A 20,126-nucleotide genomic window follows, 5' to 3' on the forward strand; every position below is an offset into this window, starting at 1 on the left:
TCCTGGGCCCTCCTCTCTTCACCTGTACACAGGATCCAAGATCAGCTCCTCCACTCACCCCCTGCCCCAGCACTGATGTTCCCTGGACCCACGTGATCCAGCCTTGTCTGGACATCTCCACTTGCATGTCCCAGAGACACCCAGGTCATTTAGTGTCCCCAGGTGGGAACATCATCATCCTTGCCACTACCCCCGCTCCCGTCCTGTGCTGTCATCTCAGGGAATGACCTGGCATTCAGCCTCGTCCTGCCTCTGCCCTCTCCCACATTAAGCTTATTGAGTGTAGCTCACCTGGAAATGTGGAGATGGGAAATACGGTGGGGACTGTTCAGGTGTGGCCGTGGCTGAGACAGCACAGCCCCTGGAGCAGCCTGCCTGGACTGGAGTTGGCATCAACGTAGGCCCCAGAGGATGCCACCCCCCCGCCCCCAGCAGTTCTCCCAACTCCATGCTTCTGGAACCCAAGGCACCTTGGGGGTGCACTCCTTCACCATTGTCCCCTTTTCTGCCTTTCTATCTGGGCCCCTTGTAGGTTGACAAGCAAGCGCCCCTTGTTTGGGAGAGAAACCTCCATCCACTGCAGAGAGAAACTGCAGGGACTGCCTCTCATCCACCCCCGTCCCTGGGCTCCTGGTAAACATGCTGGCAGGCAGGGATTTCCCATGATGGGATTTCGCAATTGCCGTCCCATCCTTTTGGATGTATTCATTCCGGAAACATCCTCCCGGGGGCCTTCTGTCCAGGCCCTGGAAATGATTCAGACCCAGGCTCTGCCCTGGCCTCTTTCGTTGCTTAAAATATTCCAGTGGCTTCTCTTCCTTCCTCAGTTCCCATTTCAGCTCCCGGAGGAGGGTGACCCTTCACCCAGGCCTGTCTCTGGCTTTGCTGGTGGGCTCACCCCTAGGTTTTCAGCTTTGGCCTCTGGCCCCAGTGTCTCGTCAGGGCCCCTGTCCTCCCCTCCCTTCTGTGTGGCCCCCACAGCCAGCGGCTGCTGATGGCCCCAGCTCCCAGCGAGTGTGCTTGTTTTATCTCTCCTGTGAATGTGCCTCTTCAGAGCATGTCACTGGGGCAGCCCAGTCAGGCCCTATGTTGGAGGCAAAATGGGCAGGGCCTTTGAACCATGGACTCAGGGCATCTCTGGGTTGCTCTGAGCCCGTGCCCACCTCTGTCTCCATCTACAGACTCAGGAGCCACAGTCCAGGGTTTGCAAACTGAGGACCCTTGAGCACACTTGAGAATGCCCCACCCCAACCCTGTAGTCCACTGCCCCCTCCCCCAGCACACACCGCCCGCAGCAGCCAAAATAAGTCATTCTTCCTTTTAAAAGTAAAAATCTTCCCCCAGAAAGGCTTGTTAAGTGACCCAAAGGCATCCTTAGAAAAGGCTTTCAGGCATTTGAGGCTTCCATGTTTAAAGCAAATTCACAAAAGGTTGAGGTTGGTGAGGGGAGGCTGGGCCTCTTGCTTCCAAGAGCAGAGGGCTGCCCAAGCACCTGGGGAGGGGCTTATGGGAACAGTGCACAGGAGGTTGGAGGAGAGATGGTGGGGACAACCCGGCAGCCATGGACCTTTATGAAGAGCAGACTCTCTAGCACTCCAGCTGGAGCTCGGTGTCTCTGCCACCGGCCTCCTCCCACCTTGCTGTGGTCCCCCCTCACCCCCACCCCACCTTGCTGCCTCATGGGTCCATTTCCTGCTGCCCCTGTGCCACCTGGCTTTGAGCCATCATCCGGAAGCATCCTGCATCCTTCTCTGAGCATCTCACACATTCCCAGACCTAAGCAGGGCATTGGACTGGCCCCACCAGGTGCTGGGTGTCCGCCGAGCCTCTGATCCACCCCTTCACAAGCACACAGGGTGGCCTCTGTGGGACCTCCCCACATCTGCCCCTTCTGTCTGTACTGGCGGGTCTGCAGGAAGCCTTTCATCTGAGGGCTTCCTTTGAACTTCACCAGCAGCTCTCACAGGGGCCGCATAAGCCAAACTATTGGTAATCATTCAAGAGCCAGAGGCCCCTGCCCTGTTTTTGGTGTCTGTGTGACCATGGCAAGTCACCGCCCTCTCTGAGTCTTGGTTTTTGCATCCCCCACAAGGGCTCACATCAGACCTCCTCCATCAGGCTCTTCTGAGGATCAATGGAGCTATGACGGCATGTTCAGCACCTTGCCCCAAGGACAAACTCTCTCCTTATTTGCCTCATTCTGCTCTGAGTCAGAGGAATGGCCCAAATGACCTCGGAGCTCTGTGGCGCCATCGCCTCTTGCAGCCTTCCCTGGAGAGCTGGCTCTCAAGCGAGCATAGCCGGATGGAAGGTGGAAAGAATTTTAAGCACAAGGAGCCGAGGCCTGCACTTGAGCAGATGTCTTCCTCAGCCTACATTTTCTTCCAAACATCCCAAGCCACTATGGAAACCCAACCTGTGGAGAGTAAAGGGGCTTCAGAAGGGTTTTGTGTGTTTCTCTCCCTGTTGTCTTTGGAGCGCTGCTTCGTGCATCTCCAGGAGAGTTGATAACTGAATCAATTGCTGTTTTGCTCTAATTTATTGACCTCTATTGCCTAAACCTAATTAGCATGTTTCTGAGCCAGGAAGTGCTCTAAGTCCTGCACTTAGACAGGGAATCGATCCTGCAGCCGCTCTGGGCCAAGCGAATGTCAGGGAAAGGGATGGGGGTGGGGGCATCATTCCAGTAAAAGTGAGAGCCAGACAGGAAGACACAGCCCAGGAGAGCAACATCCTGGTGCTTTCGCCACCCCGGGCCCCAGCCCTCAAGGTGGGGACCTTTCACCCCAAGTCCTGGCCCTCAAAATGGGAGACCATATGGGTCTACGTTGGAGAGCCAACCCCACTGCTTGGCAGCTGGGTGCTTGACTTTCTTGAAGCCTTCGTTTCCTTGTCTGGAATGAGAGTCTGGTGATGACACCATAGCAAGGAGTGAGGAAAGCATTCCTCAAGAAGCCCCCACCAAGCCCACACCTTAGGCTTGTCTGATTGCGAAGAGGGTGCCCTCTAGGTCCAGCATAGAGTCCAAGTGACCTCGCAGGAAGGTTGGTGGCTGGAGGAAGGGGAGGCTGAGTGACGATTGGTCAGTCAGAAGATCCTAGTGGTGGCTGGGCCAGGGGACTTCTAAGGGCAGAGGTGTTGAATGGTCCAATGTTTGTGTCTCACTGTGCTGTGCTGGATGTCACTTTCCACACCTGCTTTGAAAGTCTGCTCCCCACACAGTGAAGGTATTTGGAGCGGGAAAGAATCGCAACATCCAGTTCTACAGGTCAGGCCAGTGTGGACGAGAGCGTGTGCTCACAGGAAGCAGAGGGCGACACACAGCAGGGCAGTCCCGGGAAGCAGACACTCGGAGCTAAAGATAACTCAGAGGAACAAGCTGGCCCTGCAATAGGGGGCTGTGCTAGGGCCAAAGTCAGGGTGATGTCAGCAGGCTGCTTTAAAAAAAAAAAATTGAGCCACGCTAAGTGGCTCACACCTGTAGTCCCAGCACTTTGGGAGGCTGAGGTGTGAGGATGACTTGAGGCCAGCAGTTCAAGACCAATCTGGGTAACATAGTGAGACCCCCCCCCTCAACTCTACAAAAATAAAAGAATTAGCCAGGCTCCTGTAGTCCCAGCTACTCAAGAGCCCAGAAGTTCGAGGTTGCAGTGAGCCATGATCGCACCACTGCACTCCAGCCTGGGTAACAGGGTGAGACCCTGTCTCAGAATAAATAAATAAATTGAGACATAAAATTTACCATTTTAAAGTTTACAAGTCAGTGGGTTTTGGATATTCACTGTGTTGTGTAACAATCACCATTGTCTAATTCAGAACATTTTCATCACCCCAAAGAGAAACCCTGTACCTATTAGCAGTTGCTCCTATTCCCCCTCCCCACAGCCCCTGGCAAGCACTAATCTGCTTTCTGTCTCTATGGATTTGCCTACTCTGGGCATTTCATATAAATGGAATCAAACAGTATGTGGTCTTTTGCATCTGGCTTCTTTCACTTAGCATAATGTTTTCAAGGTTCATTCATGTTGTAGCATATATCGGTACTCTATTCTTTTTTATGGCTGAATAGCGTTCTACTGTATGGAGAGAGCACATTTGATCCATTCACCTGTGGATGGACGCTTGGGTTGTTTCTACTTTTTGGCTGTTGTGAACAGTGCTGCTGCGAACACTTGTGTCCAAGTTACTGTGTAAGCAGGTTTTTGGTTCTCTTGGATATATACCTAGGAGTGGACTTGGGGGGCCATTTGATAATTCTATGTTTAACTTTTTGAGGAACTGCCACAGTTTTTAAGGCTGCTTTTGTAGCCCTGCCTCTGAGATACCCTGGGGGTACACGTGATTAGAAGAGGTAGTTACTCCCTTTTGAAAGAGGGTACAATTAGGGAACATAGTGCTGAGAGAGAGTTCGCAGAGCTCTTGGTAAATTAGCCCACACGGCATCATGCCGTCATGAAGCCACACGCGGCATCAGAAGCAAAGGTGTCTCTTGCCTGGGATTTTGGTTAAAGCCCCCTTGTGGCCTTGACTTCTGAGTCTGGGTTCTGGGCCAAAGAGGTTTAAAGCACTGGTGACGGTGCAGAGTTAACCAACATCCTCCCCTCCCTTGTTTTGGATTTCTGCGGACAAATTAAAAACTCACTGTGCCCCACCCCAGGCTGTTTGCAGCAGGAATGTGGGGCTGGCCTTGCTGGCTGACGCTAGCGGGAGCAGAGAAGGGAGGGGCCAGGAGATAATGTTGGGGAGGCTCCCCAGGCCCCAGGGCCAAGCCTCCACCCAGCAGCTGGGGTGGATGACCCTTTCCGGTCTGCCCTGCCTTAGCTCTGCCAGGACAGGGCTGCTTGTCTGCACCGTCACTGGTGAGGGAGGGGTGCAGGATTGGAGGAAGGGGGATGAACCCAGTGCCTGAGCCAAGGAGAACAAATAAGCGGATGAGCCTTCTTCCAGGCAGCCCTCTGGCCTCTTCCAGTCTCCGTGGCCCAGGCTCTTGTCCTCTGGTTACCTCTTTGCTGCCTCTTTTCAGGACCTCGTTCCCCAGGGCCACTGTTTCCTCCAGGCCAATGAGGAGAGGAGACACTGTGAAGCAGACTCATCAGGAACCTGCTAGAACTAGATCAGGTGCCCCTGCTCTAGCCCCCAGAAGCCTGCAGCCCTCCACTCCCCACCCTAGCCCATCTCAGGGTCTTGAACTGGGGGGGCAGACCCCAGCAGGCATTCCCTCCTCAGTTCCCTGGGGACTGTCTCCACTTCCCCACCATGATGGACTTGGCTGTCAGCCTGATGGATCTTTTTGGGGTCGACTGGTGGATGCAAACCCAGCAGTTCTTTGGGGGCCCTACAGGTGCCAGTGTGAGCTTTTTCTTTTTAAGTTCCTAGCATTTTATTTAAAGGAAATCTCTCAACAAAATTGTTAGTTACTAAATGACGAGGCAAGAGTAGGTGAGAGATTATTTGAACCAAAGATGCATGAATGGCACTCCGTACTCCTAGCAAGAGTGAGTTTGAAGAGAAACATGATTAAAAGAATGGGATTCCCATGAGCCATGCCAAGCTGATTGAATTGTGGGGAGGAAATGACAATCTGGGTTAAATTTTAATGTCATTTCCAGGCAGTTAAAACCACTGAGGGAGCCATGAACTTTCTTCTGAATGCCTCCAAGAAGGAGACCAGGCAGTCACTGTGAGGGCGGTGGGGCAGCTTTGTCTGAAGATGCAGATGGGCAGAAGTGTCCCTTTCTTACAGGACATTAAGTTGGAGGTGGGAGCTGGGTAGGGGCATCCAGAGGAGCTTTTGAAAGGGAGTAAAGTCCTCCAGGAGCACATTTTGGCTCCTCTCCAAGCCAGTAGCCATTTTGCTCCTAGGTAGGGCGACCACCTGTCCCTGCTGGCCCAGAACTGAAGGAGTTCTCGGGTTGCAAGAATTTCAGTTTTCAACCAGGACAGTCCTGGACAAACCGGGATGAATTGGTCATCCTAACCAGCAGACTAGGACCCAGGACTTTCAGTGTCCAAAGTGAAAAAATCTCAGGCAAAACTGGATGAGTTGTTCATGCCCCAGTGTCAGGGCGGCTACTCATGATCACGCTCGGCACTGAGGGTGGACAAGGGAGGAGAGGGAGCAGAGGAGGTGGAGAGCAGGAAAGGTGGGAAGGTGAATGTGGCTGAATGGTGAGAGGAAGTGTGTGCCGTCAAACAGGACCTGGTTGCGTGAAGGATGGTCCATCCGTGCGTTGGAGCCACAAGCAGCTGCGGAGAGGAATGCAGCAGTTCCAGAGCTACAAAGCAATGTCCAAGTACCAGGTTGCAAGGAGGAAAAACCAAGGTGCAGAACAGCGTATGGTGTGTTCCTGTTGGGCAAAAAATGGAAAGAATATGTATGTCTGTGCTTGTCTACGCTAAGGCAAGACTGGGAACACTGGGAAGAACTGAGAGGCATTTCATTGTAAACCCTCCCTAGGGGGCGCCATCACTACCCTCAAGAACAACAGGCTACCGCAGGTTTCTCAGGATCTAACTGGTGTGTCCTTCCCCACACGTGTGTGTCTTCTTTCCTTCAACTTTTAATCCTGAAAGTTCTCAGACCTACAGAGAAGTTATAAGAATAGTGCAGTCAACACTCATGTACCTCTAAAAATCTTCCTTTCTGCCCTCTTTCTCTTTCTGTAAATATCTTTTATTTTTAATATGATTATGGACTCCTAGGTCTATTTTAAAAATTCAGTTTATTGTAATAAATTACTACCATTATTCCTTTTTCCGCCTCCTATGGTCCCGGATTTGGCCGGTGGGAGCTCCTTCTTGCTGGCCTCTCTCCTGTTTTTAGTATTGCCTCTTTGGTCTTTGAGCACTTTCTGCCACTATATGATGTTTCAGGTTTTATTTTATTTATTTAATTAAAAAAATTTTTTTGATGTTTCAGATTTAACTTGGGCTTTTCCTGCCCCAGTCCTGGAATCAGCTATATCACCAAGGAGCCCATGTGCTTTTGGGTGGGGAATGGTATTTAGAAACCAAAACCTGGGCACGAGGTGTTCTCATTGTCACTGGAGTGTCATTGCTTCTAGGTCTTTCCAGAGAACAGAACTAAGCTGTTCTCAAAACCATGAGTACATCCAGATGTATCCAGTAGCATGCATTTACCTCACCTTTCCCCATTCTATATTTGCATCTCTCCTCTCCAAAGTCAAAACACTGATCCCCACATCACATCTTTACTCACTTATTCAATCCTTCACTACACAAAAGAATAGTTTCAGAATTACAGCACCAATACTTCTATCCCCAACAAGCCTGCTAAATTAAGTTCAAGATTTCTTTGTGTTCTTTTTATCATTAGAAAACATATATTAAAGATATACAGTTGGAGTACTACATCCAAAATTACTTGAATTAATGATTTTTTGTGTGGCTATATTGTATCTCTACTCATATGATGGATAGTAAAGTTTATTTGTTTCTATTTATGTCAAATATAGGGTTTGCTCTTTAAAACCCCTTTTGATTTAAATTGATTTTCGGGTATATAAAGCCCTCCAAGTCAAAACTGTATAAAAAGGTATAAAAACTATAAAAAGACATCGTAAGATGTCTCACCATCACCACCATCCCTTTCACTCTGCCCCCTCCATTTTGTTAGTTTCTAGTGTATCACTCTTGTGTTTGTTTTTGCAAAACTAAGCATAAATATATATGTATATTTCCCCACTCCTTTTTAACACAAAACGTAGAATACTCTCTTTGTGTAGTCTTTTGTATTTTGCTTGTTTTTCTTAATATGTCCTAGAAATTGCTCCATGTCTATTGATAGGGCTTTTCTTCATTCATTTCTATGACTGCATAGAATTTCAGTGAGTGAATCTACCATATTGTATTTTCAACTTGTCTATGAATGATCATTTGTGTTGTTTCCACTATTTTGCAATCACAATTCATCCTACGATAATAACCTTTCGCATTGCTGGTTTGTATTTGTAGGTAGATTCCCAGATGTGGTGTTGCTGGATCAAAGTATAAATCTATAATACATGCAGCTATGGCTTCCATAAGACTAGTGCCAGTGGAAAGGCTTTTTCTTAGTGAGTTAGAAGGAAATTCACCACTGCCTTGGGAGCCGTAATAGAGGGTCCCATGAGGAGGACTGGGAGGTCCTGTGAGACTCAGCCCTGGCACTGGATAAATCCTGACATTAACTCATTTGTAGCCTCCAGTCATAGACTTCCTGGAACACCCCAACAAAGGATGCAGGGAAGTGAGAGAGGCTCATTGCCGAGCCCCCCCGCATAACGCCATGGTCCTATCAGCGTCTACGTTTTACTCGTGCTTTTTCTTTCTCCACAAAAGCCTGCTGTGCCCCAGCTTCCAGCCTGTGGCTTTCATAATTTATGATTATTTTGGACAAAAATAAAGCTTCAGTCTACGCTGTCCTTAAATCTGACTTTCTTAGAAACTTCAGATGATCTTTTCCAATTCAGTTGAATCTCATAACCCAAAAAAACCTCCTAGTCCAGAGCACATTTTGTTCATGAGGGAGAGAAAAATAACCCCTTTGTGTCTGCCTGGAGATGGCCCCAAGTTGGGACTTGAGCCAGCTATGTCTTTGCCCAGGGCCAAGGCCTCAAATAGAGGGTCCCCTGGCCCCACCCTACTGGGGGCAGTTCCACCCAGATTCTGGGAAGCTGGGGCCCTGCCCTGTATGCATGGAGAGACTGGATCATATCACACTATACAAACAGAAGCGATGTATGCAGAGGAAAGAGGTCTGCAGAGGCTACTATCAGAATGTGAGCAGTAGTATCTGGGGGTAGGGGTTTTTCACAAGAGATTTTTCTTTACATTTCTTGTCAGTTATTATTGCTTGAAAATGATCATGTTTCACTGGTGTCATTTGAAAACATTTAATTTTAAAATATTAGCTAAAAGATCATTTGGCTTCTCCTAGCCCACATGTACATTGAGATAGAAAAAGCCAGATCCATTCAGAAGCAGCAAGTTTCCACCATGCCTGTGTTCAAGTTGAATGCTAAGTTGGGCCGCCTCCTACCAACACCAGGATATATCTTTTCGTACCCTGTCAGCTCTGTCACCATCAGCAACAAAACTTCTTTATGCATTTACCATGTGTCTGGAGCTGTGCTAGAGGTGACTGTGATGTAGCTACTGTCCTTAAGATGGTGGCAGCTGAGTATCAGGTACAGACATACCCAAGTCATTGCTGAGTGTAAAGAGAGAACTGCCCTAGAGGAGGAAAAGAGAGTTTTGTTCAAGGTAAGGATGAGGGCAAATGATTACCAGGGAAGGCTTCCCGGAGGAGGGATGCCCTACTGAATTTTGAAAGAGTAAGAGGAAGGCCAGGCATGATGGCTCACGCCTGTAATCCCAGCACTCTGGGACGCTAAGGCAGGTGGATCATTTGAGCTTGAGACCAGCCTGGCCAACATGGCGAAACTCCGTCTCTACTAAAAATACAAAAAATTAGCCAGGCATAGTGGCATGTGCCTGTAGTCCCAGCTAGCGGGGAGACTGAGGAAGAAGAATCGCTTGAACCCAGGAGGTGGAGGTTACAGTGAGCCGAGATTGTGCCACTGCACTCCAGCCTGGGTGACAGAGCGAACCTCTGTCTCAAAAAAAATTTAAAAAAGAAAGAGTAAGAGGAGTTTCTAAGGTGAGAAAGAGGACCAGGGTGGGTTTTCCAGGCAGTGTGGAAATGCAGGCATGTGAGATGCAGAGGATGTGGAGTAGGAGAGTCATGGGTCATGCTGGACCTAGAACATGGCCATTGTGACTTCATCCTGTAAGGGATGAGGAGGAAGTCAAGATTTAAAATAGAGGCAAGCAATGATCAGGTATGTATTTTACAAAAAAAGAAAAACATACACACCTGTGCAGCAGGGTAGACATGGATTAGGGGCAAGGGACTGGGACCAGAGGCAGGGAGACGAACTGACAGTCATCCAGGTGGGAAGTGACAAGGTCTTCATCTGAGGAGGTGCCCACAGGGCTGATGAGGAGCCATTCTGGAAGTCTGTATAGTCTGGTGTCCACCAGGATAGGAAAGTGAGGCAGGGGACAGGCCAGGCGGCTTATGCTATGCCAAAGGTCCGTGAGGACAGGGGCCATGCTGTATTTGGAGCCTAGCACAGTGCCTGGCATGTGAAAGGAACTCACTGAATATTGGTATATAAGCTGCAAAAAACTGGGCTGTCATTCAGGCCAGCCTTAGCACAATGTTGCATTCAAAGACCAGCACAACATCCAAAAATCATTGAAAGCAAATTAAAACTTTCCTGTAGTCTCTCAAGAAAATGTAAAGGGGAACATTCTTAACATCCAGCAAAACCTGAAAAATCCTTTTTTCTTTGTTATCACTGTCTGCTTCTCCCTCCCCTACCTCTCATTTTCTCATATTCCTGATAGCCACCTCTAGCATATCTCTCCTCTCTAGGTTTGTGAACTTTCTTCTTAGAGTCTGTTCTGTTTTTCCTTCCACCTTCACCTTTTAGATCAAGGATTTTGTTTTGTTTTGTTTTTGTTTTTAAACAGTCTGGCTGTGTCACCCAGGCTGGAGTCCAGTGGTATGATCTTTGCTCAAGGTAACCTCTGCCTCCTGGGCTCAAACTATCCTCCAGCCAGACGTGCGCTACCATGCGTGGCTAATTTCTTGGGGTTTTTTAAAATTTTTAAATTTTTTTAGATGAGTTCTTCATTATGTAGATGAGTTCCTCACTAGTTAGCCTGGCTAACTTTTTTTTTTTTTTTTTTTGAGATGGAGTCTCTTGCTCTGTTGCCCAGGTGGGAGTGCAGTGGTGTGATCTCGGCTCACTGCAACCTCTGTCTCCCAGATTCAAGTGATTCTCCTGCCTCAGCCTCCCAAGTAGCTGGGACTATAGGTGTGTGCCACCACGTCTGGCTAATTTTTGTACTTTTAGTAGAGACGGGGTTTCACCATGTTGCCCAGTCTGGCCTCGAACTCCTAACCTCAAGTGATCCACCTGCCTCGGCCTCCCAAAGTGCTGGGATTACAGGCATCAGCCACCGCTCCCAGCCTAATTTTTGTATTTTTAGTAGAGACAGAGTTTCACCATGTTGGCCAGGCTCATCTCAAACTTCCAGGCTCAAGTCATTCGCCCACCTCTGCCTCCCAAAGTACTAAATTACAGGCATGAGCCACCATGCCCAGCTTAGGTCAAGGATGTTTTTAGAAATTTATTTATTTTGCTTTCTTCTTTTTTTAACTTATATGAGAATTATTGTTCTTTTCCCCACATACATCTAGCTAGCCTCTGGATTCTCTAGTTGAGTGCATATTTGAATGTGTTTTATCCTTTATCTCCATTGTTACCCTAGAAACCCAAACACCAAGCAGAAGCAGGGAGAGGGGACGACTGCCTACACTTATACTTTAATACCATTTGTTTTGTTATGTGAATAAATAAACTAATGTTTCCAGCAGATATTGGGAATATTCATCCCTAGCACTTTGTGGCATTAACACAGTAGAAAGTACTTCCACAAATATCATTCGTGTAATTACGCAAAAACCCTGGGTGATGCTATTAGTGTTCTCATTTTACAAAAAGAAGAAAACTGAGGTGTTGAGAAGTGATGTGATTTGGAATTTGATAATTCATTGAGCAAGTACATGGGGACTTGTGGCTTATGTCTAGGACCCCCGACTTTAGTGGGATGTCTTGAGTTTGAGGGCACATTCATGTGTTTTCTTTCTAGTCCTGCTGGGAGCAAGGAGATTCTGGGACTGACTGATCAGAGGTGTGGAGTGACTTATTTAAGGTCACACAGCTAGTCAGAGGATTGCTAAGAATCTAGTTTCTAACTCTTGATCCTGGGTTCTAAACTCCAGGGCTCTGTGCACTGTTCTTAGGCTGCTACCAGCCTGGGAGAGTGAACCAGAGAGCTCTTGGTGCCCTTGAATCTGATGAGCTGGTTAGAGTTCTTTGGCTGCAAGTAATAGAGACTGGGTCTGGCTATTGAAGCTATAAAAAAGAATGTACTAGAAAGATATGGGGCAGCTCATATAATTACCAAAGAAGCTGATTAACCATGCCTTGAAGAGGACAGGTTCCTGGGCTGAGGGCCTCAAGGAAGAGCTCATTCCTCAGAGCAAAAATAGGTGCTGCTCTGGCAGAAGGAGAATGAGTGGATCCTGGGTAAGCACCATATTAGTCTGTTTTCATGCTGCTGATAAAGATATACCCAAGACTGGGCAATTTACAAAAGAAAGAGGTTTAATGGGCTCATAGTTCCATGTGGCTGGGGAGGCCTCACACTCATGGTGGAAGGTGAAAGGCACATCTCACATGGCAACAGACAAGAGAACAGAACTTGTGCAGGGAAACTCCTCTTTATTAAACCGTCAGATCTCATGAGACTTATTCACTATCATGAGAATAACATGGGAAAGACCCAGCCCCATGATTCAATTACCTCCCACCAGGTCCCTCCCACAACATGTGGGAATTGTGGGAGCTACAATTTAAGATGAGATTTGGGTGGGGACACAGCCAAACCATATCAAGCACAAACCACTGAACTCCACCTGAGGGGATGTCTTCAATCCCTCTGCAACCCCAGTACTGAATGCTGTCAAAGGCACTGTCATTTACTCAACATCCATTTCCCCCTTATTCCCTGATGGAAGAGCCCTGATTTTGTTCATCCTCATGGAAGTTGACCCTGTCCCCAGCTCAGAGGTAAGCCCAGATCCACTTAAACCAATTAAGGTAACTCCATTGTCCTTGCCTGTCATTGGTTTAGACTTCAGAGTGGTCATGAGATCTAGCTCTGTCCAATAAGAAATGAGGAGAGGTCAGCTGAGGGGCTTCTGGGAAGAAAGACCCACAAGAAAACATATTAACATCTTCTTCCTCTGGACACTGAATGGCTCCAAAGCACACAGGGAGGGGCAGCTGCCATCTTGCTGACCTCCTGAGGTCAAGCTAACAGTGAAACTGGGCAAAGCCACAGAGATGGAGACAGAACTACCTCTGAAATGATTTGTTATTGAGTTAGGACTTTTGATTATTTGCAGCTGGATATACCTTAATGGATACAGAAACTTTCTTGGATAGAAGGGCAGGTTTATTCTGCATTACTCCAGAGGGTGAAATTAAGACCAAAGAGAAAACAGCTATGAGAGGAAGAGCTGGCTGACATCTCTCTGAGAAGAGGGAATGTGCTGTTTCTTCAGGTCCTGAGTTCCCATCAAAAGAGAATCTGAAACAAGCCGGCTGTCTGGGGTGCAGCAGAAGGGGTTTCTGCATCAACATCACCTTTAAAGTTCCTTCTGACCTTGAACTTCCAGGATTCTGTTGTCAGGAACCAGGATCTAGAATCAGCCGAGGCCTGCCTTCACCCCAGAGCATTCCACAGGATCAGGCTTTTCTATTTTCTACTCATCTGAGTCCACCCTCTTTATTTCCTTGGTTTTAAATTCAGTTTCTCTGATTCTTCAAAAAACCTGAGCAAGCTCCATGTGTTGCTATTTGTTCTTAGAGTCTTTAAGAAACATTTGATAGATATGTATATATATATATGTGTATATATACGTATATGTATATATACGTATATATACGTATATATGCATATATACGTATATATACATATATATGTATATATGTATATATACATATATACATATACGTATATATATATATATAAAATTTCTTTTTCTCTCACTTCCTCTTTCCCTCTTTCTAAAACGCACACACAATCACACATGTATGCACATGCACACAAACACAAATGATCCACAGGCAGGGATTCTAACTGGAAAACAGGAACCATCTCTGCTGGCCTCATATTCCTGTAACCCATGACTTCCCTGTATAATGGAGCTGTCCAGTAAGATGAGCTCTGGACTTGAAGTGATAAGTGATGTGGGTGTGAACTGCAGCCATGCCACCTCCTGGCCGGGTGGTCCTGGGCAACTCATTTGCTTTCTGGACCTCAGCTCAGAGCTCACCCAGCGAATTAGCCTCCCAGAGCTTGGCACATAGTAGGTGATTCATAAATGGCAATCAGAAGTCACAGGGCAATGCCCAGAGGAGGCCTGGACATGGGCAGGGTCAAAGGGGAATGAGTGTGGGGCAAGGGTGAGCAGAGCTAGCGATGCTTCTCAGAAGGCAGGACATGGGTCTGAAAGAGACTGAAATCCATGTATCGAGGTACCTTCCCTGAACACTGTTAGGCACCTAGCATTAAGACATCCTTTCCAACCTCGTCCTCTGCTTCTAAACCACCTATCCCACTTCTATTGAGGGGATTTTAAATAATCATTTATTGATCCTGTTCTTATTATAAAAGAAAAAGTTGTTACTTATTGAAAATGTGTGGGGGTAGAGAAGTGGGAAGAAAAAAAATAAGTCACTTGTCATCTTACTATGCAGAGGCTACCGCTATTGATATGTTAGTGCATTGCTTTCTAGTCTTTTAAATGCACATATTTTATATGCACATATTTCGTAGGTAGAGAAATACATAGATGAGATTTGTATTTATCTGGATGTGGCCATGCTAATAGATTGCTCAGTCTCTAATCAATAGCAGCTGACAATCCTTGGCTCTTTGGTGTTATCACTGTCCCTGCACATGTATGAACTCCTTTTATCTTCATCACATCCCTATGAAATAGGTAAAGTTATTATCCCCATTTTACAGGTGACCAAACCAAGGTACCAAGCAGTGCCCAAAGTCATAGAGCAAGAAATCAAACCCAGGCCGGTGCTCTTAACCCTGACCTCCACTGCCTCTCTTTCTTCCTGGTTTCAGCCTGAAAGACGTTCTGTCTCCAGGTGATTTTGCATTTGTCCATCCTGCCATATGTGGATGATGAATGTAACTCTGGAGCACCTCCCTCTCACTCTTTGCTGTTGAAGGGAAGGGCATTTGGAGAGAAGTCAGGTGACCTTGGGAGAGGGGCCTGGTTGTCTACACGGGTACACTCAGCGTTGCCCTATGTGGACAGTTTCTGGTGTCTGGATTTTGATCATCAGCCCTGTCACTTCAACCTGGAGGGGTCAGCCCATGCGAGAGCTGCTTCTCTCTAGGAGACTCATGCTGTTAACCCAGCTCCTGGGACACAGGCAAAATCCATAACACTAACGTGCCAATTCACAGAGAGAACTCCAGGAATCCTGGGGGCCTCCTCCCATTTGCAGGTCATCCCCCATTTCCCCCAGCTAAGCCTACTGTGGCAGAGGCGGCTTGGTTACCAGTCTGAGCACCAGAGTGGTCAGAGTTCCAGGTCTCAAACTTTTTTGCTGACCGTCCTTAAACAAGTTATTGAACCTTTCCTGTGCCTCCGTTTCCTAGACTTTAATGTGAATATAATACTATTACCTGTCTCTAGGGTTGTTGGAAGATTAAGTGAATTAAACATAATCCACAATGAGTTACATAGGCTGTGGAGAAGGCCTAGAAGGATGCCTGGCATCTAGTAAGCGCTTAATATTAGCTTTTGATACTGATGCAACTTTACACCTAGACTGGCCCACCTCAATTCATTGGAAGTTGTGTTCTCCTGTTTTCCGTCTCCCATTGAAGACCATCAACTGTGTTTTCCCACCTTTGTATTTATCTTTGTGGCCTAATACATAACAGACCCTTAATCCATGCTTGTTTTAGTGCACAAATGAGTGAATGAATGAATGAACTCCCACCATGTAGATCTATAAACCTTTCAAAACAGTTTGCAAAGTCTGAGCACTTAGATTCTCAAAGAAGCACAAGATTCAGAACAAGCTGAGAGGTGGCTGCAGGCCTTGGGTTATGGGGGTAGAGTGAGCCCCACCCACATGGGCAAGTGCCCAGGGGGTGCCAGTGTGCCAAGGCGAGCAGGCTCAGGGAAGGGCAGCCATTCTGAGCTCACCCTTGGGGCCTCAGAAGGCCTTTTGTGGGGACTGACATTTCCTGTCCAAATGTGAAATTCCTTGGCCCCAGCACACAGTGTAATGTGTTTTCTCGAATCAAGTATATGCTGGAGCTTGTCTGTCTCTGATCTCACAAGCACACCAGCCAGTTTGTTTTGAGAGCTGCATTTTCGAGAAAGAGTAACACAATTTAGGAGCCAAATCAAATGGCAAGAGCCAGAGTGACAGTAGAGTTAGGATACAGCCCCCCACCCTTCCCTGGAAGTGAGAGGCATCAGCCTCCGGACAGAGTTCAAAGAAAGAGGGAAACAGAAAAAGATTATAAAGCCTTAAAGGAAACCTGGAAGCGGCAAAACCTCCCTCATTATCCCTCCACCTTAGCACAACTGTTTGATTTTTCTACAGGCTAGGAGGTGTTCGTATGCAGGCATACTTTTAGTGGTTATCATCATTATATACGGGTGATTTTTCTGCTTTTAAAATTTTGTTTTCTTTTCTTTTTTGAGACAGAGTCTTGCTCTGTTGCCCAGGCTGCAGTGCAACAATCACAGCTCACTGCAGCCTCAACCTCCCTGGGCTCAGGTGATCCTCCCACTTCAGCCTCCCAAGTAGATGTGACTACAGGTGTGCCCCACCACTCCTGGCTCTTTATTTTTGTATTTTTTATTTATTTATTTTTTTTTTGGTAGAGATGGGGTTTTGCCATGTTCCCCAGGCTGGTCCTGAATTCCTGGGCTCAGGCCATTCGCCTGTCTTGGCCTCTCAAAGTGTTGGGATTACAGGCGTGAGCCACTGCACTTAGCCTCCTCCCAACCCCCTGCTTAATAAGTGACGTTTTCTCATGTTACTACACCACCTTCTTTTTGTTTTTTTGTTTGTTTGTTTTTTGAGACAGAGTCTCACTCTGTCACTCAGGCTGGAGTGCAGTGGCATGATCTTGGCTCACTGCAACCTCCGCCTGCTGGGTTTAAATGATTCTCGTGCCTCAGCCTCCTGAGTAGCTGGGACTACAGGAGTGTGGCACCATGCCTTGCTAATTTTTGTATTTATTTTTAGTAGAGACGGAGTTCCACCGTGTTGGCCAGGCTGGCCTCGAACTCCTGGCTTCAAGCGATCTGCTCATCTTAGCCTCCCAAAGTGCTGGGATTACAGATGTGAGCTACTGTGCCCAGCCACCACCTTTATATTTATGTTTGTAATTTTATTCAATTGTACCCCTCGCATCAATTAACATTTAAAAATACATGGATAGGCCAAGAGTAGTGGCTCACACCTGTAATCCCAGCACTTTGAGAGGCCAAGACAAGTGGGTCACTTGAGGTTAGGAGTTTGAGACCAGCTGGCCAACATGGTGAAACCTCATCTCTACTAAAAATACAAAAATTAGCCAGGCATGGTGGCAGACGCCTGTAATCCCAGCTACTCTAGAGGCTGAGGTGTGAGAAGCACTTAAACATGGGAGGCGAAGGCTGCAGTGAGCTAAGATCGCACCACTGCACTCCAGCCTGGGCGACAGAGTGAGATTCCGTTTCAAAAAAAAAAAACATGGATAAATATAGTTGTTTTCTTTTGACATAATTTCTAAGAGAAGGATTAACTGGTCAATGTTTTCTAAATGTTACCATGTGATTTTCCAAAGTATGCAATTCTTTAGTTTACGATGACTCCATCCATGTATGTATGAAAGTATAGACTCTACTGTGATCTCATTATTAGATGTTATTGTTTTATTGTTTTATAACTTACCCTGTGTTTAATAAGTGCTTAACCATATACACACAGAAATAAATTACTGATGAGATTGGTCGTTTTGTTCATATTTTTATTTATCTGTATGTTTCTTCTTGAGGATATTACTCTGTGACTTTTGAGTATTTAGTTCTTGGACACTGAGAGATACAGATGCAGTTACATGCACACACTTGGGCTCACATGCACGTTGCACACCTGTTACATCACATTGATGCAACCTATTTGCTCAGTGTCTATTTTTCTTATCCCCAATTTTCTTAGTTTCTAAAAACCAGAAACTTAACTTTTAAAAAGTTTAATATTTTGATTTTTTTTCTTCAATTCTTCTTTTGCTCTAAACTTAGAACTTTATCAGGAGACTGGACAAAATAGGAAACACAGAAAATAACAAGCCTGTTGGGGGATGAAATAAATAATTTTCTTTTATTTGGCCCTTTTACCTTTATCCAGATCTTAGAACTTTCCATCCTCGCAGTGAGCTGAGGGGAGATGGGTCAAGACGGTGTGTTTTCCCCCTGTTATGAGTGAAGACTGTCCAGGTACAGGCTGGTTAGGGAAGAGCCCACTCCCTTCTCCTCCCTCCCACCACACTGCCAGCCTGGGAAGGACTTTGGTGCAGCAGTTTGGGGGCATTACCTGGCTTTGTAGCCAGTGGTGACTAAATTGCACGTAGCTGACCCCTGCCAGGGTGGGGAGAGGAAGGCCCAGCCCGTGTCTCCACTGTGTTGCCTATGAGGGCTGCTCCTGCCCTGGCATGAGGCTGGCTCTCTTGGGAAGGTGAAATGAGGTAGCTGAGTGCTTGGCTTAGTGCCCAGCAGAAAATGAGCAAGCACCGGAGGGAAGCGAGTGTTCATATGATTAGACTCCTAGTGATGCAGCCCTTCTCTACCGAGGAGCTCTTTTCTCTGTCCTGGAGTGGGTACCACGTGCCAGACTCCACACCAAGCACTCCGCACGCACCGCCTCACTTACTCTTCACAAAAGAAAGAGGACACAGACCCATTTCCTTGAATTCTTTTAGAACACTTACTTTACTTTCAGACTCTTTGCAGGGATTTGCCCTATAGGATCATGAAATTTGTGCTCTGGGAGGTGGGTGCCATAATTATTCCCATTCACAGATGAGGAAAATAAGGCTTACAGTAACTAAGATCACAAACTAAGAAGCGGCAAAGTTGGGATTCCACTCCAGGTCTATGACAAGCAGGATGAGGCAGGAAGACTAAGTATGATTTTTGTCCTCATTGTACAGATGGGGAGACTGGGCATCAGCGAGGTTAGGTGACCTGTGCAAAGCCACACAGCAAAAGACGGAACCTGGTCTTGGAGCCAGGGATCCTGAGCCCAGGTCGGGTGTTACCTCACCACTGATCATAGTGATAACTGCAGCTAGTGAAGTGCTCAGTGTGCCAGGTGTCTTTTCGGGGTCCTCTTGGTCCTTACCCAGGAAGAGGGATGTCCTGGAGAGAGGCTGAATGGGACACAGGCCTGTCTGAGCCCGCAGGCCTTGCCCTGGTCATCTTGGCCCCACTGCCATGGGTTTGCCCTGCAGGATCATGGAATTTGTGCCAGCATACCAGCATGCCAGCGCCAGGCTGTGAAACAACAGGGTGTCTTTGTCCCTGCTCCGCTGACCACCAGATCGTACTTCCCACACGTGGCCAACATCCCTTGGCCAGCTGACTAGGGAAGGCTGAGGATTTTTGTGTGTGTGTCATTTATTTTCTTGATTTACAGACTTTCTGAGAAAATTCCTGTTAAGGAAAAGCTCCTAGCTAGCTTGCAAATGCATACATTCTCTTACAAAGCTCCTGCCTCACTCAGGCAGGTCAGGAGTCATTACTGAGAGTGGGCTATAGGTAATGGCCAGTTATAATGGCTAACATTGAGGGAGAGATTCCTTTGTTGCAGAAACTGGGTTAAGCATTATCTAAGGAAATGTTCCAATGGCCCTAGTATAAGAGGGTTCATGTCAATCTTCTTTTACAAGTGAATCAGAGAGGGTAGATGAGTCACTCAAGGCCACACAGCTAGGCGGGGATGGAGCAAGTATAATCTAACTCCCTAACCCACATCCTTAACTACTGCACTCCCTGCCCCTTGCTCTTTCGCTCCCTGAAGCAGAAGATAGGTGAAATTTTCTTGTAAATTTCACACATGAGGGTACTGGTTGAAGTCTGCCTTGAACTTTGGTTAGGTTTGTTTCTCTCTTTTTCACAAGGTCTCGGTGCTACTTGAGGGCTGGGCCTGTGTCTGGTTAGATTTTATGTGACAGCACGTGTCTGATGGAAGGAGGGGATGATTGACGGAGAGGATGAATAAGTGAGGGAGAGAGGGAGAGGCTGAATGAGAATAAATGAGGGGAGGATGAAGGTGTCTTGGCTGACTTGCCGTGGGATACTTCAGAAACCATGTGACTTTAATGCAGACTTTAGGCTTCAAAGAAAGAGGGCATAGCCCCATTTCCTTGAATTGTTTTAAAGCACTTAC

General features: G+C 47.0%; 2 protein-coding genes across 2 annotated transcripts in view; one reads left to right on the forward strand and one right to left on the reverse strand.

Annotated features, from left to right (window-relative positions):
- ENO4 (enolase 4) overlaps window positions 1-20,126 on the reverse strand; it is a 412,386-nt gene that overhangs the window by 218,647 nt on the left and 173,613 nt on the right. The window lies entirely within an intron of this gene.
- The window catches only part of HSPA12A (heat shock protein family A (Hsp70) member 12A), a 180,873-nt gene that overhangs the window by 77,802 nt on the left and 82,945 nt on the right, over window positions 1-20,126 (forward strand). The gene's annotated exons all lie outside the window — the stretch shown is intronic.

Source organism: Symphalangus syndactylus, chromosome 2 (genome assembly GCF_028878055.3).
Source record: "Symphalangus syndactylus isolate Jambi chromosome 2, NHGRI_mSymSyn1-v2.1_pri, whole genome shotgun sequence".
Classification (NCBI taxonomy): domain Eukaryota; kingdom Metazoa; phylum Chordata; class Mammalia; order Primates; family Hylobatidae; genus Symphalangus; species Symphalangus syndactylus.